General features: G+C 47.2%; 1 protein-coding gene across 2 annotated transcripts in view; it reads right to left on the bottom strand.

The window, feature by feature from the left end:
• The window catches only part of LOC149308879 (E3 ubiquitin-protein ligase MID2), a 203,834-nt gene extending 198,389 nt beyond the window's left edge, over window positions 1-5,445 (bottom strand). Inside the window, exon 1 of one of the 2 annotated variants that reach the window (XM_089536612.1) lies at window positions 5,379-5,445. The gene's annotated coding sequence lies outside the window, so the exon portion shown is untranslated. Of the gene's footprint in view, window positions 1-3,627; window positions 3,688-5,378 lie in introns of those variants that run through there. The other variant, XM_089536613.1, reaches the window with a different exon arrangement.
• Between the last annotated feature and the right edge of the window lie 2,408 nt (window positions 5,446-7,853).

Genomic DNA, 7,853 nt, shown 5'->3' on the forward strand with positions numbered 1-7,853 from the left:
GATACCCAACAGCCTATGCAAAATGGAATGGGGAACCTTGGAATGAAGTGGTGAAGTGACAGATAAGACCTTTTAAATATGCATCCAATCCTTCCTTGATTCCATGAACTCCTTTGCTTCTGCTTTCAACATATTACAAAAATTGTTCCAGAATTTTTAACCTATAGCAAGAGATCAGGAGAAGATCTTGGAAAAGTTAGTTTGTGGAAACTCTGAGAGGTTCCACCAGACAATAGTTGGAGGATTCTGAGGCCTGTTACAGACTGCCAAAATAAAGCTGCTTCGGGACTCTTTGGAGGTATGCTATTTAAATGATGCATGGGTCCTAAGAGTCCAGAGGTCGCGCCAAAGCCACACTCCATTCCTAAGCACTGGAGGGCAGCTTTGGTGCAGCTTCCGGATTCATTTAAACAGCACACCTCCAAAAAGACCCGAAGCAGCTTTATTTTGGCAGTCTGTAACAGGCCTGAGAGTTGTAGTCGAAAAGAATGAATTGTTCAGGCTCAGATCAGAGGAGGGGAAGCTTTGCTCCTCCAAATGATTTGGACCACAGTTTCCAAAAGCCCTAATCAACATAGCTAATGGTAAGGGATTGTGGGAACTGTACTCATTTGGAGGACTAGAAGTCCCCCATTCCAGATTTAGATCCATTTTCAGGAATGAATTCCAAATCATTAGCAGCAGAGTTTTAAGTGTGAGTTTTAAAAATCAAATGCAAAGTTTTAAAAGTCAAATGCAAAAACACTCAGACCTGCATTAAATGCTCAGCATGTGCCACCATGAAATCCTGTATACTGAGGGATTCTATTTCCAAATAAAAACTGATTTCTTCTGCAACTTAAATTGGCAGCTTCAACCTGGGGGGAAAATAAGATCTCACGTGCATCAATAGTACATAAAAATAAAACATGCACCTAAAGCAATCACAATCAAGGCTACTGTAATCTCTCCTGAAAAATTTAGGTCCTTAAAACCACAACATGGAGGAAACTGTCAGCAAATAATGCCTGAGGCCTATCAATATTAGATTCTACTCCTTTTCCTGGACTAATTGAAGTCCCTCCTCGCGTCATAAATGGTATAAAGCCCCACTAGGGACCAGAAACATTCCTTACAATCTCGCCTGATTGAGCAAATCATTTGCCCTCAAGCTGGGTGCACACAACTGCCAAGCCAAAACAGGCGAATTACACCATCTGCCATTGACGCGACAGTCCTGGGTCTTTAAATAGCCAAGGGTCAACTGCAGAAGCTCCAAACACGTGCGCATCTCTGTCCCAAGACACAAGCATGCAACGGCTATACAAAAGACTGTCACCTGGAGCGCCTGTCAGCTGGGCAGGGATGTTTCCATAAGGAATGAGCAATGTTTGTTGCAGGAGCTTGAAATGGTTATCAACCGCAACTATAAAATAAAAAGGGCTTGCAACACAGCTCCTCCTATAAATCCTGAGCAGCTCCCTATTGCCACAAGTCTGGCTCTCTTGAAAAACTGAAAGTACACGTCAGGGATGACAAAACACCCCCCATTTATCTACATGCTGCTTCCCATTTGCTCTTTGCTGCTTATAATTTCTGCACAGTGCTTTTTTCTAAAACTGCTCTCAAAGGAGTGCCTCCATCTTAAGAAATTTGTTTTATGTTGTTCCGTCTACAAAACAGATCCAGGTTAAAAAGCCAGGAGACAACTGAGTAAGTCTGAAAGACAACCCCTGCAAAGCTGCTGATGGCTTTTGTCTTTCCTGCTTATATGTTTGGAACCTTTGGAAGGCTACCTGAAAAAAATGCAGGAAGGATGGACAGATTTCAGGATTGTCAAATCTAATTTGGTTTTACTGGTTTGGTTTTTCTGTAGATCTCCCAAGATCCACCATGGAGGGTTAGGGACAGAAGATATGCAGATTTAGAATTAAAAACTGGGATATATCAAAGCACAGTCCAAGCCTAAGATTTTGTTTTCAGTAACTGAACTAGATTGCATTTGTATCACTTTAGTGCACACTCCCATTCCTGCTGATCTGAAGGCATCTTTCCCCAACCTACCATCCTCCACAGGTGTGTACTATGACTCCCACCATAGACAGTTGCAACACCTAGTCTACCTTCTGCCCACTCCCAAAGTTGAGCCTAGAAACCCAGTTACATAGCATGCATTGTAGTTCTGACAATCCAGAAGAGTTCGAAATGGCCACTAGGAAATAAGACTTCAGGTGAAATTTGCATCCTTCAAGGCTTGGAAAGATAACAGGAAGCGTGTGAGTAAGCAAGGTTGCAAGGAATTAAGTAGGAAGCAGATTCAAGTTAGGCCACTGGAGAAGCTAAAATTACAGAAGCATGCATGCACCTACCAAATGCAGACTGACAGCACACAACCCAAAGTTCACAACCAAATACCAGCTGCCAACAGCTCTGTAGACAAAGGCCAGTCAAGGAACACAATGAAATTCCAGGCCCACACAAACCAGCACCACATCCAGAGCATAGTAAATTGCAGGAAGCTATTCTGGACTGCAAGATCCTTCTTCCACAACTGTCCACCGAAGAGCAAAGCATTCAAAGCTGTTGCAAGTAAAGACATGATCAGCAAATGCAACCCCAGGTCACAGAGGAGGGACTTTTTAAACACAATGATACTCTTCCCCTCATCTGCTAAAGTCAGATGAGACAACCAAGTGGCATAATCCAAGACTCAAACGATTTAATACACTCACCCAGTCAAAATAACCCTGCAGGCTACAGTATCTGAGTTGCAAAAAGTATCACAAATGTCTGTCACTGAATAGAAAAATAAAATATAGGTTGATTGTGGAACACATGCTGTGTAACATATTGTTTCAAACCTGGTACACCTGGCAGCTTTGGGGATGTCTATAGGTTAACATTATCTATTTCTCAGCTTAGCATTATATCAACAACAACAAAAAATCCACACTTTATCAGATTTTGGGTTTACCCAGAGGAAAACATCACGGCCAAGAAAAACAGTAATGTTGTCAGAGTAAGCAAATTCCCTTGAACATCACAGCAAAATCTTCTCAATTGACTTCAGGCTGCAGTCCCAGCAACCGATTGATTAATCCAGAGCCGTCCATGGCAGCATCACACACATATCCCATTGCGAATGCTGTTGTGTTGAAAAAGAAACGTGCCCCCCCCCGAGAATTACAAAAACTTGCTCTGTACAGTTTCACCCGGCTGAAAAAGTGCACCCCAAGCGGAAAAGGTCATAACTTCACCAGCTCCAACGCCATTTCTCTACTAGATCCAGGAGGCAAGTGCTGATACCACCCAAGTGCCAGGCTGACACAAGTGGGCACTTGCAAAGGAAATGGAAGGATGTTAAGCTACGAAATCTCGGGGGGGGGCAGAAAAGAGGAGGCTGCAGCCCCACAGACTCTGCCACAGAAGAAAAGGGAGGCTAGGGGGGTCTTTTCTTTCCTCCGGCAGAGGCAGCCCACCAGGTGCCAAGGCAATGCCATGGGATTTAACAAACTACTAACAAAACAGAGGTTGGTAAAACTGCACTCTCTCCACACCTGTACACACACACAAACACACAAACACATCTGAGCATCTGAGGCTGGTGGTAAACACCTGGGAGGGGAAACTTGTTCTGACTGGCATTACCTGGTTGCACACCTGCCTCCTCTCCTCCACAGACTGGCTCCAGCTGGCAGCTCACCTAATTCACAGAAGCACAGGTCCAAAACACATGGGAGAATTTATCTATTTATTGTATGTATACCCTGCTCTTCAGATGCAAAGGCTCTCAGAGAGGCTTACTTAGTTAATTAGACAGTCCCATAATCCAGTTTGAGACCCCTTTAACTGCCCTGACTCAGTGCTAAGGAACCCTAGGCATTGGAGCTGATTGTGGAGCCAGAGCTCTCTGACAGAAAAGATGAAATGTCTCCCAAAACTACAGTTCCCAGAATTCCTTAACACTGATCCAGGGCGATTCAAGCAGTCTCAAAGTGGATTATTTCTGCAGTGTGTTTTGGACCCTAGAAGACTTGGAAGAGACCCCCAAGAGTCATCCAGTTCAACCCCCTGCCATGCAAGAAGACACAATCAATCCCATCACTCTGCATGGGCAACCTGATAGGCAAACATGGCAGGACTCACAAGGGTCAGCTTGGCAAGAACTGGGGGTTGCTGAGAAGAGGGATGCTTGTGGTCATCCCTGTGCCTTGACCAGCCCCATGCCGTCATGACCCTTTGCCATGGCCAACAACATGCCAATGTCCACCTTTGAGCCGAGTCACAGAGGTCGCCTTCCACTTGAGCCTGCTGGGCATCAAACTCAGTGGGGCAACAAGGGTAAGGAGGAGGGAGGGAGGGAGGGTCCCACTGCCAAGGCAGGGCAGGGGGCAAGGCTGATCCCATGGCATATTCATGGGCATCAGAAAGCAGTGCTGGCCCCCGCTCTTTGCACCCTTCAAAACAGAGAGACACACACTCAAGCAATCCACACTGCAGAAACAATCTGGTTTGATACCGCTTTAAGTGCCTTGGCTCCATGTTATGGAACCCTGCGGACTGTAGTTTTCTACACCACTTTAACTGCCCTGGTTCAATGCTATGGAATTCTGGGAGTTGCAGTTTTTGACCCCCTTTGACTGTCCTGGCCCTGTGCTATGGAATCCTGGGCTTTAGATCCCCCTTGAAATGCCCTGGGTCAGTGCTATGGGATCCTAACAGCAGTAGTTTCTGACACTGCTTTAACTGCCCTGAGTCAATCCTATGGAATCCTGGGAGTTGTAGCTTAGCCACCCCTTTAATTGTCCTGGTTCCCTGCTGTGGAGTCCTGAGAATTGTCGTTTTTGGCACCCCTTTAACTGCCCTGGCTCAGTCCTGTGGAATCCTGGGAGCTGTAGCTTCTGCTATCCCTCTCACTCAATCCTATGCAATCCTGGGAGTTGTAGTCTTAGATACTCCTATAACTGCCCTGGCTCAATCCTACCGAATCCCGGGAGTTGTAGTTTCTGACACCCGTTTAACTGCGCTGGCCCCCTGCTGTGGAATCCTGGGAGCTGTGGTATCCGACCCCCCCTTTGAGTGCCGTGGCTCAATCCTACGGCATCACTCCGAAGTATTTGGCTGTGGTTCCGGAGCGAGGCTAAAAGGCCCAGGATTGCTCAGAGGGAGCCGGGGCAGTTACCGCGGCGTCGAAGCGGGTGTTTCCTGCAGTGTGGATGCTGCTCGGCCGTCCCTTGGCTGACCCGCCTCTCGCCCACGAACACACTCAGCCCTCCGGCCCCTGAGAAAAACGCCACCACGACGGCGAAGGAGCCAAGGCGGCCGGGTCCCTCCTTGTTCCTCTGGAGGGAGAAGGAAGCCGGGTGCCTTGGAAGGAGAGGGGGCTCCTCCCTACCTACCATCCGGGGCCAGGGACCTCCGCGCCAACAACGCCGCCGCCGCCGCCCGGCTGTCATCTTGCTGGAGGCGCCCGAGAGGAGGAGGAGGAGGAGGAGGAAGCCAGGGACCCACTGCCGGCCGGGAAGGAGGGAAGGAGGGAGGGAGGCCGCCCTGGAGCCGCCTCCTCCTCCTCCTCCTCTTCGTTCCGACGGACAAAGCCGCCGCCTTCTCCCACGTGTTGTTTGGGGCCAAGAGGCCTCCAGGGGGAGCCAGAGAGGCGGAAGGAGGAGGAGGAGGAGACTCTGAGGGCCCCTGAGGAGAAACACAAACCCAGCCCCAAAACACACCCCACAAATAAAACACTTTGAGGCCGCTTTCACTGTGTGTCTGGCTCCAGGCTATGGAATTCTGGGAGTTGGAGTGTGTTGTGGGCCCAGAGCGGACACTCCAACTCCCAGAATTCCATAGCCTGGAGCCAGACACACAGTGAAAGCGGTGCCAAACCGGGTTATGTCTCCAGCCATCACTTTCACTCTGGGAAGTGTCCTTTTGTGATACAATTCAAACAGATAATAGTCTGGACACACATCCTTCCACTTTTGCTGGGTTTAAGGGGCACAGGACCCACCCCAGGAATGTGGGAAAGCCCCAAATAACAAACACACTGTGTTTTTATCTCTCTAGGAATCTCTAGGTCCTCCAGTGCAACTCTGTGGTCAACGTCTATGAGACACTGGCCATAGAGTTGTGCTGGAGGAGCAACAAAGGCCTAGTGGAGTGTTCTCTCTAGGAATCTATTGGTCCTCCAGTGCAACTCTGTGGGCATGGGCCAGACATTAACCATAGAGTTGTGCTTGAGGAGCAACAAAGGCCTAGTGCAATGTTCTCTAGGAATCTCTGTTTTCCAATGCAACTTGCATGTCAATATCAGCCAGACATTACCATAGAGTTGAGCTGGAGGAGCTACAAAGGCCTAGTGGAGCGTTCTCTCTAGGAATCTCTATTGGTCCTCCAGTACAACTCTGTGGTCAACATCTGCCAGATACTGACCATAGAGTTACGCCAGAGGAGTGACAGGCCTAGTGGAGTGTTCTCTCTAGCAATCTCTAGGTCCTTCAGGGCAACCTTTGGTTAAAGTTGACCATAGAGTTGCACTGGAGGACCTAGATGTTCCTAGAGAGAATGTATTAATAAAAGCCATGAATAATCAAAGCTGCAAAAGTCAAAGTCTATACCATTTATCAGTGTACTGAAGCACTCCCTAAGCACTTTACAAAGTGTAAGCCAATTGCCCCCAACAAGCTGAGTACTCATTTTAGCGACTTATGGAAGGAAACAAGGCTGAGTTGAGCCTGAGCCCCTGGCTGGGATTGAACTCACAACCTTATGGCTTGTGAGTGAGTGGCTGCAGTACAAGCATATAACCACTGCGCCACCAGGGCTCTTTTGATGTGTAGATAAATGGACTCCATTAAGGAGGCCACAGGTATGAATGAATGAATTTATTACGGCAGATGGCCAGCACCACACAGGTATGAATTTACAGAACCTAAGCAGAGAGGTAGAGGATAGGGAGGCTTGGAGACATCTCATTCACAGGGTCGCCATGAGTCAAGATCAACTCGAAAGGAGCTAACCACAAACAAAACTCCAGTGTCATAGTCCAATGCTCAAACCACCACACCACACTGGCTCAGGATTTCCAATACCTTGAGTCAAACATGGATCAGAATGGAAACTGTACTCAGAAGAAGAAGACCAGGACTGGGAAAGGCAGCCATGAAAGAACTAGCCAAAATCCTAAAGAATAAAATATATACAACTGAGCACTGAAGTCTGAAAACATATCCTGATGGCCACATAGCCAAGTACAGTCTAATCCAAAATCCACAAAACCTTGACTGGGCTGACCTCAGTTGTCCAGATGTCCAGATGTCATAAATAGCAAAGGAGGAGAAGGCACTGCAAAATGTAGGACATTAGATGTAGGACAAAATGTAGGACATTAGATAAACAGTGGACATGACCAAATAAAAGCTAAAAACACTTGTATAAATATCAATCCATGCTTCTTAGTTATATTCAGAATGGAGGATATTTTGGACTGAAGGCTGAAATGTAGGATGTGTCCTGGAAAAAGGAGGACGTCTGATCACCTCAGAGCAACCAAAATGCACAAAACACATGCTTTGCAAGCTTTCGAAGCTCCACTGGCTTCTTCATCAGGCAAAGGTGTTTAAAATCATACAGAAGAAAGAAAGGAAACAAATTTGACAATTCAAAGACATGGTCTGTAAAATCAGTGTGTAAAGAGATCTTGTGGACACCTTGGCCATGGAGGCTGGAGACCAATGGGAGATGTGGCCCAACAACATCTGGATGGTGACACCTTCCCCATCTATTTCCCCAGACTATAGAGTCTGTCCCTTGAGAAGTTTAATTTGCCAATACCTAAGAATATCCACAACTACTCCGTTTCTGCCCATCTTCCTAAC

Source organism: Sceloporus occidentalis, unplaced genomic scaffold, assembly GCF_023333645.1.
Source record: "Sceloporus occidentalis isolate IW3139 unplaced genomic scaffold, rSceOcc1.0.p SCAF_8, whole genome shotgun sequence".
NCBI classification, from domain to species: Eukaryota; Metazoa; Chordata; class Lepidosauria; order Squamata; family Phrynosomatidae; genus Sceloporus; species Sceloporus occidentalis.